Source organism: Oreochromis niloticus, linkage group LG8, assembly GCF_001858045.2.
Source record: "Oreochromis niloticus isolate F11D_XX linkage group LG8, O_niloticus_UMD_NMBU, whole genome shotgun sequence".
Classification (NCBI taxonomy): Eukaryota; Metazoa; Chordata; class Actinopteri; order Cichliformes; family Cichlidae; genus Oreochromis; species Oreochromis niloticus.
In genome coordinates this window covers 12,555,447-12,574,020 of record NC_031973.2, presented here as the reverse complement: position 1 = coordinate 12,574,020, position 18,574 = coordinate 12,555,447, and the positions used below count along the sequence as shown (strand labels likewise).

The 18,574-nt window shown below is 43.1% G+C and overlaps 1 protein-coding gene across 4 annotated transcripts in view; it reads right to left on the bottom strand.

Annotated features, from left to right (window-relative positions):
* LOC100698832 (zinc finger MIZ domain-containing protein 1) overlaps window positions 1-18,574 on the bottom strand; it is a 110,259-nt gene that overhangs the window by 44,227 nt on the left and 47,458 nt on the right. The window contains exon 3 of one of the 4 annotated variants that reach the window (XM_019362532.2): window positions 17,406-17,531. The exons of the other annotated variants lie outside the window; for them this stretch is intronic. The gene's annotated coding sequence lies outside the window, so the exon portion shown is untranslated. The remainder of the gene's footprint in view (window positions 1-17,405; window positions 17,532-18,574) is intronic. 4 annotated transcript variants of the gene reach the window in all.

Below are 18,574 nucleotides of genomic sequence, written 5' to 3'. Positions count from 1 at the left end.
TTGTAGAGAAGACCGTTTTGGTTTTTTTGCACTGAGGGATGGGCGTTTGGTTTAGAGAGGGCACCTCTAGGACTCCAGGTGTCTGCCTAGTAAGTGGCCAGGCAGGCAGCGAGGACAAAGCTGTGTTTGTTCGACAGAGGAAAAAGCAGAGAGGATGGAAATGTGTACGTAACAGTGCCTCTTCCATTGTTGCCTTACAGAATGTGCCATAATCCCCGGCAGGCTCCATCCAGAGCTGGCACGGAGGATAATATGAGCTGCCTCCTGCCTGTCCCACCTCCCTGCTCTACCTCCCCTCCCCTCAGCCCTTCTCCAGCACCTCCTCCTCCCTTCCCCCATGTCTCTGCTGCACACACACATATGGACGCGCAGCCACTCGAGTGCACACACACGCTCACACCTCCCCACATGGCTCCTTAACAGGCTTGGGAATGGATTTCTTTTATTTAATGTGGTTTGGTCTGCAGCTCCAGAGGCAACCGTGAGCGAGGGCGGGCTCGCAGTTGTGCCACTCGCTCTCGTGCGTGCGCGCGCACACACACTCAATCCAAAGGAGCCCTGCTGTGTCGGTCGCTGTTCACTGATCTCTCCCTCTTTCCCTCTGTCTTTCTCCATCTCCCATTCTCCCTCTAACTCACTCCACTCCCTCGCTCTGTCTTTCACGCAGATCCACATTCACTCTCTCCCTCCCTTTTTGCCCTCTCACTTTTTTTTTTTTCATGACAGCTCACATAAGCAAGCCTCCTGGATTCCTGCGGGAGCCCCACGTTCAGTACACAGAGATTGTTCAGCCATCAGGCACATCTGCAGCATGATTAGAAAAGCAAAGGGAGCATGGTATTGGAGGCAGGAGGCCGGGGTGGCAGAGACACCCCCCACCCACCCTTCATTGCCACCAGCAGAAGCAGAAGAAGAAAACAGAGGGTTGGGATCATAGAGGGGCCTTAGCAATATCTCCTCTCTAACCAAGTGTAACATTTCACCAAGTCTCAGAGGCTGATCTCTGACTACGATTAAAAAAAAAACGAGGGAGAAAGGACAAAGGCAAACGGGAGCCAGTCTCTCTTCATTGCCAAGCCACCATCCATCCACTAGCCCACCTCCCTCATGGAGCTGGCAAAAACAAGAGGAGAACCTGCAAACACGAGTAGCATCATTGTTTCTCCTTCTCCTTTGCTTGTTTGCTTTGCACTGCCTCTTCCAAAGAGCTACTCTTTTAATTTCCTTCCACCCTTACGCTAATAGCAGACAAGGGGGGAGGTGAGAGCTGTGGGGGGGTCAATTCCCCCGTGGCGCTAGAGGCAGCACAGATGAGCCACATGACTGTGCGAGCCCCCACCAAATGCAGAGCAGCGCGAGGTGAAACGGCTAGGCAGCTAGCCCCGCTCTGTCTCCCTGTGCCTGTGGTGCTCCATCAGCCCCACCGCTCGCTGCCAAGCTCCTTTCGCCTTCACAATCCTCCTGGAATTTCGGAGGCATGTGACGATGATGATGATGGTGATGATGAAACCAGTGAGCCAAAGTGTAAACCTGCAGCCATTGTTGAGATATGAGGTAAATTCACAGTCTCACAAAGGAGAGCCATCACTACCACCCTCAGCCCCTCGGAACACTTTGTCTTAAAAATTGCCTTTGATTGCGAGCATAGAGGAAAAGTCAAAGAGGCATTTTATTTCCATTTCTGTGAGTGATATTGTTGCCACGAAGGTGCCGACACTGCCTCAGACAACTTCTGAGCCCCCCCGCCTTCCTTTCTCGGTTTTTTTCCTGCCGGTCTCCTGGTTTATTATGCATTCAGCTCATGTGTCCCTCCTGTGAGTGGCTGTTCATTTTCCACATACCATGCTTAATCCGGCCAGCTAAAACTTTGAAATAGCGGGAGCCGCAGACGCAGCCGCTACCCAAGAGGAGCCATTATGAGGTCTGGGAGAGAGAGACTGATAGCGCTGGGGGGAGGAGTGACAGGCGAGCTGCAAGATACATGGGAAGGAATTCAAAGAAGGCTGAGAGCAGAACACGAGGGGTGTGCGTGTTTGTGTGTTCGCTGCTTTACAAGCATACACTGCGTGAGAGTAGCTGTGATAAGTTAGAGGCAGTTGTGGGTGTTTGTTAGCTTGTGTGTGTGTGTTTGAAGGAGTTGTTGGTGTGGGCAGGGGGATGGAGGACCTCCTTGTCTCCATTGTGCCGGTGACCTTTGGCCTTTTGTGACTTTGAGTGAATGGGAGGAGAGAAACAGAAAGAAACAGAGAGTGAGGGATTTTAAATAGTGCATGAGCTCAACCTGCCTAGACACTGATGGACAGCGGCAACACGAGCTTTCTCTGTTTCACCAAAGGAGTCTGTGAAGACATACCATCAAACTGCCAGACCTTATAATGACCTCGCTAACATCTCCATTTGGAAATTTCATCAGCAGGAATATCTGCTTTTCCTTTTCAGCACTTAAGGTGCCAATTACAAGTTCCTAAAGCTTGAGAATATGTCTTAAAATTCCTGATTTATTTCATCAAAAGTCCAAAACTTGAATAAAAAAATATAAGTAGGAAAGCAGCAAATGTGACCCTGTGACCAGTTATTTTACATGTTTAATTTTTAGAGAAAGTTTCATAGTTAAATAAAAAATATAGTCAACATCTGAAAGAAGGAATGCCACAACCTTCATTTTACAAATCAATAAAGCAACGATTCCCTTGACAACCATCTTCTGTTTTGTTTTTTTGAACACTAAAAACCATCTGAGATGTTACTTCATCTTTTTTGTTCCATTTTTCCAGCAAAACCCCCCCAAACATTTTCTCCTCCAGTCCACAGACCTGAATTGGAGTGATCTAGCTGGCATGGCTCATAGAAATATATTCTTTTTTAATATTTGCAGATTGTTTGATAACCTTGCTGGGCGGACTGATCCCGTGTTAACAGCTTGCTAGTATCTACAGCCATCGGTCCCTCCGGGGAGAAGCCTCTCATTCCACAAATGTGCTCAATTAAAAAGAGCAGAGTGCTTAGAGAGGGCCAGTGAGAGGCCATTCCCTGCGCCCGTTTGATCTGGATTTCCTAATTGGTCAATGACAACACATTACCAGACAGGCGGATGCTTGATCTGCAGAGAGGAGGCTTTCTGACTAGGGCAGTTCGACCTCTCTTCCTTTCGCTTTCACGTCCTGCCCGCCCCCTCCGTGACCACGCAGAGTGTGTGTGAGTCCGAGTGTCTCTGCATGTAAAAAGGGAGTACGGGTCTGATGTGTAGGAGGGGGCTGATTTAGAGGTTAGACAGCACAGGCTGCAGTAAATCTGTGTCACAAATCTTCCTTATGGAACCGTGGGGGGACACACGCGAGCATGTGATGAATCCCATGCAACATGCAGACCTCTGCCTCCCCTCCTCGGCCTCTTCTGGAGCCCACACCACACTGCTTGCGCTGCACTAATTTGCCAGATATTGTGGGCTGTTATGTTTTGATTGCCTTTGTGTAAATGAATCGGGAAGCCTCTCATTTCACGTGCAGCTGTGAAGAATGCCAATGTGTCAGGGAAGAAAAAGGAGATTCTCCAGGGAGAAAAAGACTTAGTGGAGTCTTCGATCAAGCACTGAAGACATTTATTCATCTTTCTTTCTTTATCCAGGCATCCTTGGATCATTTCACTCAGTGTATATTATTTCCCTATTGTGTATGGCCCTCTTTAGGGAGTCACTACAGCATAAAAACACCAAAGGCAAACCGTATCGCATGCAAGCAGTCTCTGCGATGCAGATCACATGCTTGCACAACAGTATGGTCTCATTTTATATAATCCTACTGCTAGCTAAAAATAGTATCAAATTAATATTGAATGTTACTGTAGGAGAGGGGTGGCAGAGTTCCAGCTTATGGAAATATGCTGTCATATGGAGCGATAACAGTCTATCCTTTAACACACCTATGTGAAAAAGAAATAACTTATTAGGAATTTCCCACCGCCTCCGAAGTAAAATGTTTATGTTTCATATATAGCTTTTATACTTGTGAAAGTGGCCCCTTGTTCATACAACACAATGTTTACTTATTCATACATAATTCTTAAAATTACGTTTTTATGAGGGAAAAATGCAAAAGGAGCCTGTTTCATAAATAAATCACAGTCTTGACAGTCTTATGAGACATTAAATGGATATAAAACATAAAATTAGCTTTTAAAATCTCTTCCATATGGACATATACACTTTATATACATAAACATCATCTACATATACACCCCTAACAAAAGCAAAAGCAACCAATTAACAAACTTTAAAATGTGAGGACCTACCGAAGTACTTAAAGTTTATGCCTGCATGTAGACTCTTTATAAATAGGGCCAGTGGTCGGTCTGGAAACCCATAAGCTTCTCTGCTGACTTAGCCTCTGGGGACAACAGCCAATTTCTCGGCGCTTCCAGTGTAGCCAGCGGATATCCAGGCTAAGAGTTCCTGTTCCGGTCATTGTTTATGAATCCAGATACATTTGAAAAAAGCTAATAAAAAGCTAAATGAGAGGCAGTGATTCTGAGATTGCATTTTGGCAAGTGGAATCCCTCGTTTTGCTCTCTACACAGACCGTTTACCTCCATGCAGCCAAAGACTGTTCAAACAAACTGATCAACTGAACTTGTATCACAAAAGGACTACAAATGAAAGGCTTCTGGTAACAGAAGAGTTTGCCAACATTCGTCTGCATATTCAAATGCAGATATCACTTTATAAAGATGGGGCAATATCATAATATATTCATATCACATTTAAACATACAGGTGCAACTGCTGATCATTTAAAATGAATTTATTATGAACTGAGAGCAAAACATCACATTTGGGAATTTTGGCAACAATGAATACAGTTTTGGTTGAAAGTCCAATCAATTAATCAATTTCCCAGCAGCAGTTCACCTTAGTTTTGTAGACAGGCATGTTGTTCGGGGGTATAATTTAGCAACAACTCGTCTCTAGCTGTTGGCAAACAACAAGCTCCACATCATCCATCAGAGAAGTTGAGGTAGCTTGACAGGTGAACATAAACAAAGCTGCCTGCAGTAGCATTTCCAGAAGTGTGCGGGAAACACACAGAGACACGCACATAGCTAAAGACAAACATGCACAAAAAGACAGAGAGGGAAGGTCTGAGAGGCGGCAGCACATTGAGGAGGGAGAAAGAGAGAAGCACTGGATCAGAAAGGCTGAGGAAATGAGTGCTGCAAGAAGTGGAAAAAGCTGAGAAATTCTGTATCCTCCTCTTTCAGCCCCTGAAAACTGCTGAACCATCAGCAATTACAGGCTGGCTGGGTCATGAATCTCCCTCTGCAGTGGTCTGCTCTCTCTCCGCTGGCTGATACTGCAGAGGTGTGTGGCCCAGTCACCTGGCCAGCAACAAACACGGAGACATGAAGCTACGCGGCCGTGCAGCTCCTGCGTGATGGCCGCCTATTAACACTGTGCAAATCGCACCCACACTTTGCATCTCCTTTTTCCATGACGGCAAAGTTTACGATGTTGGCGGTGCGAGCTCACATGGAAAGCAGATGGGTTTTTTTCAGGCGCACAGGTGAGTGCGATCCATGAGTGGCGGACCAAACAGTACAGGCAGCCACGGGACAAAGGCGACAGAGGGCACACGCACATACGTCCGGGCACAAGTAAAAAGTGCTGAACATATAATTAGCTGCTCCAGTAGAAATCCCAGATAGGCAGTCACTTAATTAAAATGACTAATTACGGGCAATAAAAACTTCTTTCCAAACTGCTGTCTATAATTACAAGTCACTCCTTTTCTCTGTGGCAGTGTGCTTCAATATGGGTGCGTGTGAGTTTGCAGCCGAATGTGTTTGTGTGTGCGCACGTGATTGTCGCATCTCAATGAGTCCGTTTCTGCCGCTCATTCAGCATTAGGATCCTCGGCTAATGAGATTAGTCAATAATGGATTGAAAGCAAGCAGCCTCCCCTCCCTGACACAATGGCCGGAGAAGCCGTCCCTGTCAGTGACACGTCGATATTCACGCACGCATACACACATACACAAACACACTCACACTTCCAAACATATCTAAACAACAGGGGCCTCCTTTTTAACATACAAATTGCGTTATAATATCGAGCGGCGCCTTTTTGAGACAGTGCTACGTGCCTTGCAGACCACAGACAATTCCCCAAGATTTGAATTTAAATTGGGAGTATATCTACTCTTGATCTACGGAAAAATGGATATTCCGGACGTCACGCCGGGCCCTCGAAAGCCCCGGATCTCTTTCATCACATTAATGAAAACTCCGTAGAGAACACCGAGAGAAAACAGTCCTACTAGATCTACGACTGCTGAGTGTCTGAGCCCAGGAAGGACAAACAAGTCTTGAGAGTTGAGAACTCTTCTCTTCTCAGATAAACAAAGACATGAAACAAGCTTTAAGGCCAGCCACAGCACAAACAGAGCTCCTTTCAAACGTGTGAACAACCTGTTCGCAAGGGTAAAATAAACCTTGCACAAACACGACACAGCGAGCTGCCGCCACTGTGCAGAACCCTCATGCATTTACAAAAGAGAGACTTAAAGAAAAAGGAACTTGAAAGTGCAACTCAATTGCTTTTTTTTTATGTCGACAATCACAAATCTGCTGTTGCATCTATTCAAAGTTCCTTTGAATGGCACCTAGCAGTCGATAACCACAGGCGTAATTTAGATTCAGACAGATCCTTTTTCTTGGTCGGCCCTTAACTTTTATAGTTCCAGTCCAATTTACTCAGTAAAATCACTTACTATCCTGCAGTTATAATCCCATTGACGAGTGGCTGAGTTGACAAAAATGCTAATTCACTCATCTTTCTTTCCCCCTTTTTTTTTAACAACTGGCTCACACAATAAGCTTTACAGGCAGCAGAAAGTGCTCTTTTGGCAAATTTTATTAGATCCCAACTGACACTGGCTTTCTGGGGCCAAAGTCAATATAAAAATGCTGTTATCCATATGCCTGCAGGTTTCACTTACATGTATGCATACATATACTGTGTGTTAGAGCTAACCTAGCATCTAAATAAACACGCAGCTTGAATCCTCACCACCATCTGCCTAACTGTGACGTATGGAAGTATGTTTCTGCCACTAAAAAAAAAATGGAACAAAACTAAAAACACGAGAAAACTCAGCGAAACACTCGAGACAGCTACACGTGATAAATTGCTTTGATATGCTATTACATTACATTTAATGTTAATTTATAAGTTAATACTATTTTTTTTTTTAGAATTTTATTATTTATTTAGTAAATTACATTTGCTAAATATATCAATAAATAGGATATAACTAAATTTATTTATACTGCGCCAAATTATTTGTTCTTAATTTAGTGTTAAAAGTTATATATTGCCATTAAAAAAGCCTTAAAAATTGCAGAGGATATCTGCAGTTCCTGTGAAATTGTAGGGGTTTCCACAAAAACTTATTAGTTAGCTTTTAAGTAAAAATTTAGATATATGCAACTCAGAATTTCAAATTACTGGCCTGAAATTTTGACTTATGGATGGCAATTGCTTTTCTTTTCTCTCTTTTTTTTTACTGGTCGAAACAGCTTCCTTAGAGATGCTACTCTGCTGCATGTGCTGTGACAGAGCTAATAGGGTAAGGTGCTCTAGTGGATAAACGATTTCTAAACAACTCAAAATTTGTTTTATCTCTGTAAATAAAAGATTTTAATCAACATAAGGACTATCTGTCACATCTGTGGGACACTGAACTAGCCTTGGGCTATATGCAGGCTGCCCTGTGATTGGTAGATTTTGTTAGGGCTTTACATAGCCTGTGTGTAAAATGTGTTCTCACCATTCAAGGCTGAAAAATGTCATTTAGATAGACGTTTTTATCTACATTTTATTCAGAAATGATGTATATGTGTGCTCACATATAAGGCAGAGCATGTAGCCGAAATAAAATGCATTAAAGCAATTAACATTTCATAAAACACATATGTGTGCAATTCGCAGCGTAATTTGCTAGGGTGATACAATGGAATATAAATGTAGGAGACAGTATATTAACTAAACCTACACCCCTGTATGTAATATCCAGACTGGTTTATGTGGCACTGTGGTGTGTTAGTGTTCCTGTCGTGCAGCCTCCCTGCCTGGGGTCAGCACGGCGCTACAAAAGGTCAACCCCCTAGTAATTTGTTTCGCCGCCGCCCCATCAAAGACCAAACACAGGGCATCGTATCAGGTAAACCAATTATTATCTGACATGAATCGGAGAGCACAGAGGTCCCATACGACCGTTTCCTCTATTATTAGCAAAATGTCTCTTTCTTCCAGCAAAAAGGCGCCTTGTCTCTGATTCCCAGCATGTCTTTGCAGCTACTTATCAGCTGCCAAGTGACTCATTTACCTGCAATGTGCAATTCTGTGTGAGATTTAAAGGTAATTTAACCTACATTCAAGACGAGAAAAGAAATTAAGCGATGCCGTTTCTCTCGCTCTCGTTTTACCTCCCTCTTGCTGTCTCCAAAGCATAAACAGCAGTCAAAACTGAGAGCTTTCTCCTGCTTAGTATTCAGCTCTAATTCTCCTGGGTGGACACCCCACTGTGTAGACAATCTGCATTTTGATTGGTGTACACTGGAAGTTTCCGCAAGGCTCTTTAAAAAGCCGATACATTGGAAAACAACATAGGACAGCCATTTAGAGATGCATTTCTAAGAATATTTAGCAGACTGTTCGGTGGGAATAGCAAATAACTTGGCGAGATTTATCTTGTTTCATTAAACAGAACTAGCACTGACACGAGGATATGATGTGAAACTGATCATTTGTTGCGCCGCGACTGTGTTGGCCAACATGAAAATGCCAGCGATATATAACCCTCTCAGAGAGTCATTTGTACAATCTCTCCATTAGGAGCCACTTTGTTCCTGTAGCCCCTCTGGCCTCAAACCAGGCTTCAGCCTCCGATGGCTGTAGTCATGGCAACTGCCTTCATTGTACACTTGCAAATAATGAAGACAATGTGTTTTCCATTTAGAAGAGCTTTTTTTAGTGCACAAAGATATGGAGAGTCCATCCTGACTGTTTCATTAAGGGCGCTTAATAACGCGATTCCTTCTGCTGGCTAAACTGTGCGAGCTGAATCACAGATTAAATTGGCCTGGTGGGACACGAGTCAATACCGATGTTCATGATTTGATGTTCGACAGCTAAACTTGGAAAAGTTGTTTTTCTATCTGGCCTCGGTGGACACGAGCGTTGTAAGAAGAAACATCAAAGAATAGAGAAGCGCCACAGGCAAAAAATTTTGTATCTTGATCACACAAAGTGAAAAAAAAAAAGTACTAGAAAGGCAGGCAAATGAAAAGTAGAAGAATTGCCTCTCGCAGGTATTTGATACCCTGTTGATTTTAGCTGACTTTAAGCAGTTTAGGTTGTTTTGAAACTTTTTACATGATGCTTCAACTTTCACAAAATCTGGAACTTATTTTCATGTTTTAACCCACCAGCTCTGTTAACAATCATATCATTAAGTTCCCAGAAACCAATACCTGTTCGCCTCTATAGTAGCTTTCCTAAATGATCTCTCAACTTTGTCAATTTATTTTGAGAATTCAGAGATTTTCACACAACTGCTAAATAGTGCCACAAGGTGGTGCCTCATTCCAGTTTGTTTAGTTGAGGTGGCACAGAGAGTTGTAAACAGGCACCATGCTAGATTCTGACTATGCATGACTAGCAACTGTACTGATCAGAGATCTGGCAATGTATGATTGATATTCAGCACCATAAAAAGATAGAAGAAGAAAAAAAGCAGTGTGGAAGTTTCCACATCTGTGTGGGTAAAGATCACAAGCTAAGAAACTAGCGCCGGTGCTCAAGCTAGGCAGCAGACCAGCACATTGCTAGTTAACACTAGAACAGGGTCATTTTGAGCCCTTGGCATTTTAGTGCTCATGTAACACTGTTAAAATAAAACCCTCTCATTTCATTTTTTACGACTTTTCCCAAAAGGTTTTATTCATAACACGCACACAGTGAATATTGGGGTGTGTGGAATAAAAAGAAAGAACCCAAAACATTGTAACCACTTATACCTAGAACCACAGAGAGAATCCTTTTGACGTCCATCAATGTTTGATGTGCCTGGTTGCCTAGCAACATGTATTGTTTACACACATTTTGTGTGATGGCTGCTATAAAATGAGACCGATCTAGCTAGATGTGATTGATAGATAAATATATATAATCAGTGCAGGGTTGGGCAGGTCGGGGATGGGCTGTTGAGCCATGGCAGAGTGGGGAAGAGTGTGTGACAGGACGTGTGGAGAACTGGGCGGGTTGCTGGCAGAGCAGCAGGGGAACCATAGATGAACTGGGCAGAGGCCAGAGTGTGGAGAACTAATTGGAGCAAAAGAAAGAATTAAATCTGGGTTTCAAGCCTAAAGTATTCAGACATGTTAGGTATCGTGTTGCTTGTTATACTCATTATTTTATAGTCCATTCTAATATATACAGACCTCTTAAAACTTAATATTAAGGTTATCGTCCAAGAGTCTGACCTTTTAGAGGCTACCAGGCGTCTATTTCATCTGATTTCTACATTTAGGTCTTTTACCCTAATGAGATATTTAGAATTAGAAGGAGGTGGTGGGTGCAGGGGATGTTGCTCTTAACACACAACACAGCAAATTTATCACCAGTTCTTGATTGTTGAACTGATGGATACCAGTTGGGTGATGGTTGGTGCAGCTCTCGTAGTTGAACTACTTAAAAAAAAAAGTCATGCTGACATGTTTTTCTTCAGATATTTTTTAATTATGATACAACATTATATGCAACACCTGTTTTCTTGTATCTCTAAATAAAGTAATCTGGATTTTTTTTTACTTGTTTCATGATGTTTTTCAGACCTTGCTGCAGAAACGTTACTCGTTTAAAACCTCTCAACATTGTTTTTGAAGATACTGTTACCATAGTCATCACAACAGACACAGTGGCCAAAGTTGTGGAATTACACCCAAGTTGTATTAATTAGGAATAATCCTTTAACTAAGCACTTCCTGCATTAATGTTACTGCTGAAAACAGGAGTAAAAACTCAACAAGCATAACTAATTTTCAGACAACGCAAAATCCAAATCGGGAATAACGGGCATGCTTGTAAATTAGTGTTAGTTTTGTGAACATGTGCAAACACACACACACACACACACACAAGCACACACACAAAGAGAGCGTGGAAAGAATGGAAAGAACTTGAGGGGCAGGAATCTCCGTTCCACTGTTGATAGGGAAAACTCCCTGTAAGCTGAGCCAGCTTTCCGGGCCAAAATTAATTCAAGAGTTTTACAAATCACTAGACAGGAAACATGGCGTTGTTCTTCACTTCCACTTCTTCTCCTCTGCAGCCCCTGTAAACATTCTTTTGATTTGCTGTGTTGTTTGCTCGCAGGGAAAACACACAAAGCAGATAGTTACTCTAATTCCTTGATGACAACAGTTTATCTTGCAGAGTGGAGCGCGTTTCATAGAGTGCGCTGTGGTGCTTCGCGTGGTGTTTGTGTTAACACAAAACCCTGTAAAGAGTATTGACTGGAGGAGCTGCTGTCAATAGAAATCCTATGATTTCTATTCTTGCTGTTGCGGAGCTTTGTGAACCTACAGTCTGGGGACTCTGTTCTCCTGCTTCCCTGACAACACAGCAAGTAACCTTTATGAAAAAATATTAAAAAAAAACAAAACAAGGGCACCACAATACCACTTCAGAGCAGTTTTGTTGCTACAACAAACAAAGCAGTAAGCTCTGGCACTCCTGTGTGTGCGGGAGCCACAGTGCACTGTGCTTGATATACAGGAGATAAGACGATGTTTGACTCCCGAATCCGCCTCCAATCGCGCCGTCGCTGTGACGCAATGGCCATACGTTATCTCTGCCACACACAACCCGTGCTGCTGATAGGCGAGGCAGAACCACTCGTATCGAACACTTCCGGAAGAGTTTCATGTTGAAAATGAGCCACTTATACAAAATCTCTATTAACAGTTTTGAGGTGCTTTGCTGATAGTCAGCACAGAGAATGACAGCAATTCAAACACTGAACAAAGACATTTGGAAAAAAAGCTAAAATCAATTAACAAATCCGTTACATTGATTATAACTTCTCAAATGTTTTCCTGTTTTGGAACTTGTGCACTATCTTTAAAAATCTTACGGCCCTAGCATTAAACTATTAACCCAAATAGACTGCTTGATAATAACAGCCAAATTCTCACCACGGATGCTGAAAAATGTAGAAAATCCACTTCAGCCCCTAGCTGCTCATTACCTGCTGATTGTAAACCAGCACAAGGAGTTTTCATGGAAAGCTTGCATGATTGGTACACTTCAGCTCAATACACCGCATGTATTTTTAATGAGACAAGCCTTTTTGATAGAGCGAGATTGCTAGCATGACTGATGATGCATTACATCTCAACTGGGTATTTGAGAAATCTTTTATGTGGGAGGCTTTATGTTTTGAAGTGATCACAAATAATGAATTAGCTTTTAGTCATTTGTGGTCCCAAGGCAAAAAGAAGGGGAAAAAAAAGACTCTTCAGAAATCATTTATGCTTGTGATGGACACCGGATTGCTGGACACTTTTAAGTGCAGTCTCTTAGCTCCCTGTGGAGATCTAAGTTAGTCATTTGTCACCTTGTGGTAGTGCTGAACGCATCCTTACAAGGCCCTGCCCAACGCAGAGGCTCGGCTAATGCTTCTTACTGGCTCTCGATGCATTGCTTCGCACACATACACACACCGCCACACGATAAAAGCGCAAGCACTGTTCAAGCACTTTAGAGAGAATGACACGAGAGGACACAATGTTGCTAAAGGTTAAAGAAAGCACAACAAATATGAAGACTGTAGGAGAATTTTGATTAATGTTAGACCTCCGCCATACACTCAGAGGTGCACACATATTCCCAAACCACCACCAGAGAGGGACAGAGGCTGCACTGAACCTCTAAGAGACCACCAGGTGTGACCTATTCATTATTTACCAACATAGGCAGGCTAGCAGCATCTGCACGCTGTGCACAACCCCTTGCTTTTCGTAGGGGAAATGTGTCGGGATCAGATGGGGAGAGGGCACCTTTGTGGAAACACATCTTTGTTCACACACTGCCTGTCTGTCACCCTGCAACGCTCTTCGCAGCACACAAAACGCATCTATGATTTTTCACTGCTATAAAGACAGTTCCACTTGTCCAGAACAGTGGCAGCTGAAGAAATCTATGCAGACTAGTACAATTACTAATTTGCACAAAGGCACGATCACACAACAAAACATTTAAGTGCCTCTCCATATGGTTACTTTCTGGGAGTTCTGTGGGGCGATAAATACGCATCTTGTCGTATTAGCTTGGGTGGGAGGCAGCTAGCACATCCCCAGTGGAGGGGGAATATGTTGTCTGGTAACATATGTTTCATTTACTTGCCATTTTCTTCTCATCTGTTGAGGACTGAATAGGACTTAAAGGCTCTTATTTCATGTTTTTCATGCAACTTGTTTAGATTTAGTTTGAAATTGTGAGAGGTGGGGGGTATGTGCTTGTGCATATATGCACACATATGGATGCAAAAGTAGGCACATACAGATTTCCTAAATTAGCTGTGACATAATATTTTTATAAGGAGCCTCTGCAAAGACCTTAATAACCAACTGCTTAAAGAATAAATAACAGACTGATAGTACCACCTCTATATCCTCATCCCACACACAGTAAGACTTGGTAAAGGTGTTGGAAGGCATCTGGTGGCAGCGGCATATGGACCTGTTCTCCACCTTTAATTTGAGTGGCCCTCAAGCTTGCAATGGATGTTCAGGGCAGAACATCTTGGAATGCCAGCTGCATTCCATGATGGTGGTGCTGGAGTCTCTTGGTTCGTGTGACCAGAGACTCATACAGTTAAATGATATCAAAAAGCACCACAGCTGCAACGTGGTGAGAGAAAACATGAGACGAGGAAGGGGAGCGACTTAACTCTCAAAATAAAAGGCAGGGGATCGCACACTATAATCAATTTTGGAATCCGTTGTTCTATTGGAGGGATAAAACGCATAGATAAAATGTATTTGTGTGAAACAATGGATTCTAATTATAATTGTGACTTGTCACTACGAGCAAAATGAGCACAACAGTGATTTTCCTCATTGTTAATATAAAGCTTTCCATTCAGGCAGCTTTAAAGAACAGAAACATCGTCTTCAAAGTTGAAGGTGAAGGGGAAAGTCGCGCTATGTCAGGGTGCAACAGAACATAAACATGCAGCAGAGCTGATAAACGCCTACAGATGCGTGGATGACATCCCACACAACTTCAGAACACAGAGAGAACTCAGCGAAGGTCGCTACCTGTGAGGATGGAGCGAATTCCAGCAGATGACTGAGGATATGAAATGTTGACAGATGGGAAATAAGCTTGATGTCAGTAACAAATCTGAACGGGGAGGGGGGATCACCTCATATCAGCGATTACTTACGTAAAATGTGGACCACCACACTTGAGATGAAAGCCTTTAAGTGCAGCTATTTTAACAGCTCAGGTGAGATAAACAGGTGTCATTCCTATGAATGATCCATTTTATCCTGTGTGTATTCGATATTCTTTTATCTTTTGTATAACCACGACACCAGTAGAGATAAATGGCCCTTCCATGGACAACTTGGCAGAGGTTCACACACATCAAGGGTCATTAAGGTGGCTGACAAAAGCTTTTTTCTTTAATGAATCTGGGTGTAAGTGTTCAGCCTCTTCTTGTTGAGACTATGTGTGTGTGTGTGTGCGTTTAGGTGATGCATTGCAGTGTGTGAAGAAACCTGGTTTCATTTCTTCTTGTAACACCCTAATGACTTTATTGTTTCATTCTTATCCAGCCTCCAGAAGCTATTACCATATAAACACCTGTGTTATCAAAGCACTGCAAACAATTTCCTGGATAATTTAACAAAGATGCGATTGTTGATTCGGTATGAGGTTGTGTGACTTATGAGTCCGTGTGTGCGTGTGTGTGTTTGTGTGCATATTTTGAGATATCTATTTTCTCAGTGAGTGTGTTCGTGTGTGGACGTTTTGAGATATCTATTTTCTATGTGAATGTTTGTCTCTGAGTGCATTTAGTTATATCCATTTCACGGTGTGTGTGCTTATGGGTGTGTGTATGTGTGTGCCTGCCTGTTTGTGTGTGTGTGTGTGTGTGTGTGTGTGTGGGCAGAGCGTAAACCTACTGGAATCTGGCTACAGCTGGCCACTTTTCAGCTCCAATTGTGAGGGAAAATATGTCTGAGTAACCATAAATGGAGGCTGTTTTGGTGAAGAGGGGACGGAGTGAATGCTCGGCATTACCATCATTCTTCGTGCAATCTGTATCAAAACCCTGGGTGAGGCAGACAAAAAGGGAACACTTGCATAACGTAGGAGCCTGATGTTACCCTGCAGAATTGGACCTCTAGTGCCCCCCCCCTCCCTTTAGTCCTCCCTTTTTCTGTCTTTGACTCTCCCTCTGTTTCCCTCCCTGCCTCTCAGTCACAGGGGCTGGATTGTTCTGCTGAGGCTTGGCAGAGGCTGCGGATGGGAAAAGTGCAGGGGAGGCAGCTAACACTTCCTGCCTCCCTGAATCAGAGAGTTAACCTTCACCGAGGGCACAATGGCTTCTCGTTAGCGAAACCACCCCACATGCAGGCAGCCTGTCACCAGCCATGTTCCTGTTCGCTGACCCCCTTTTGTGTTTCTCTGTCCTCTGTTGGACTTCATGTCCGACAGCAGCTGCACCTCAGATGAGCACAATGGAGGAGTTTTACAGTATAGCAACTAGAATTAAAAGTAAGCATTTAGTCCTTTCGAGGACTTGAGAGTGATGCATACTAGCAGACAGCAGCCTTACTTGGATTTGATATTTCGACTTGAACTGAGGTTAAGATTACAAGAGTGAAAATGAAATTAAATAATCTGCCGTGCACATGTGCATATTTGAATGGGTTAGCACTTTTGAATGGTACTATAGTCCAGTCCAAGCCACTTAAGTTGCAGTTCAGACATGCAGTCCATGTCAGTGCAGATACGGATACATATCACGAGTTACCGTGATAGATGACGGCCAGAAAATTGTTTTTGTACAACACTACGACTTCACAGTGAGGCTGACCTTTAACCTTTTGGATATCAAATGTCATCAGCTGACAATTCGAACCAATCAGGCATTTCATTTTTGCGGCCTGTTGTTAAATTCTAAGTGAACGTTTGTGCTGCAATCGGATTTTCTCTGGGTGCATCCTGAGATATTGCTTTCACAAGACTCAGACAGCGCTGAGGTCACGGTGACCTTGACCTCTGGCCAGAAAAAAATATGAGCAGCTCATCCTTGGGTCCAAGTACAGGTTAGTAACAAATCTGAAGTAATTTTCTCGAAGCATTTAAGACATATGAGGTTAATATTGGGTGGATGGATATAGAGACAACACAGGGAAACAATGTCACCAGCCGCAGCTCTCACTGGAGCAGAGGCACTGAAGAATAACAAGGTATGGAGTTTAAAAACACAGACCTCTGTGGCCCACTCTTGATCCTTGAAGCAAGAGACTCAAGGCTACTGGAAAAACACATCTTAGTCTCCAACTAAATTTTCAGCACAGAAGTTGCTTTGTGGGCAAAGTAGCCTAGACAGACTCTAACAAGAAAGTGTCATTTGATTTGCCATTTGACATATCAAGGAATCTCATGATGCCTGCAGTTTCAAGCAATCAGGTTTATCATCCCTACAGAAAATCGCTGTGTTACAGACCTTCTTTGTATAAATAACGGAAATAAAAACCTTATCTTCAGAGTAATAGACAACCTTAGACAACTTGGGAACAAGCAAACACTATACTGTACATTCCCCAGGATGGATTATGAGACACACACAATCTCACAGAACTACCATAGCACAAACAAGAATGATATCACCCACCCACCACTGTAAAAAGGTGGATTCATGCTGGTGTATGTGATTGAGATAAGGGGTACAAAACAATGTGGGCTGAAGAGATGACAGGAAACAAAGCTGAATTTGTCCAGATGAGTCACAAAAGTCAACAGAAAAGAGTGAATGCAGTGGAGGTAAATGGTTTCTCCCTTGTTTTCCTCTCATTTTCACCGGCAAAAAAAAGGAGCACGAGGAAGGCTAGCCTAAGAGAAAATAAAGCATTGATTTTGCACACCGCCCTCTCTAAGGCAGAGGACTCCAATCAATAGGCTCAAGTAATACTCTGCACAAGTTTAATGCTTGAGCTGTACAGAGGCAGACAACTGCTTTGTCTGGAAATTATTCCTTTTTTTTTATTGCAGTGGCATTGCTGTTTGAAAGCGAAACAAAAGTAACTAGATCTGTTTAAAGAAACCATACCCAGGACGCCGATGACCAGAAGTCTGAGACTGGTGAAGCAGTTGGTGCGCGCAGATCACCGTGTGGTCAAGGGTTCATCTAAATCAATTGGGGAAGTTACACGTGTTAGCCACTTTGTACGGTCATCTGGAAGAGAAAGGGAGGAGGAGGAGATGGGGGAGGGGTTTAAGGCATCAGGAGAGAGGGTCATGTTGCAAATCAGCAGCTGACCAGAGAGATGACCTCCAGCTAAAGCTGTGACCTTTGACACTGAGTTCTAGAAAAGCTGGAGAAACAGATACTGTCGCTCTCCATGAATGGAGATTGAGCCAAGATAGGCATATGCTTCTTTGAAGTAGCCAATGAAAACTACAAACTGAAGGGTCTGCAGGTGATCCAATGCCTTCCACCAACATAAACGACTCAAGTAAGTCTGGCTGAGCATATGGGGAATCTGATGAACTAAACCCAAAAAACAGTTCCTCCACTTTCATTTCCTGACTGCTTGCTTTTCCTTTTAAGGTGCCTCCCAAGTTCCTTCACCACCTGTAAAACGTTAAAAAGCCTTGACCCAAAGATTTGAACACTCATTAAGCTTTTTAACATGGAGAATTCTCTGATATCCACTCTCTCAGATGTTTCTCTCTGTGCTGACCAAATGGTATATCAAGTTCAGGAAATTAGCTAGTTCCTGTCGGGGAAAAGAAAGAAAGAAAGCTGAACAAGGCCAGTATCCATGCAACACAGCTTTTACGCTGATGCTTCTCAGGCTTCTCTTACATCCCGCGGACAAAATCGGAGAGAATCAAAGCTCATCTACTCTTTTATGTTGGCTTCAGAAACCATTTTAGTATGTTTTGTTGAAATTGAGACAGAAAATGAAAATATACAGCTGCATGCATGAATATGAGCTTTCGCGGTGCAGTCAATTGCATGCTAGTCAAAGGGCAGACCTCTCAGCACCTTAAAAACACCTGGATATTCCTCTGGGCTAGTTCTTTGCAAATAATATGGCCATTAGGTCATTTAATATCCTCTGGATAAATTGCTTTGGACCCTTGAGACACAACTGCTGTCCACACATCAGAAACCAATCAAAGGTCTGTCCTAGTTATGGCAAAGACTCTGCCAGGCTTGAAGCCGCAACATGTCTCCAGGGAAATAGAGAGAGGCAAGATAATCAAAGACAA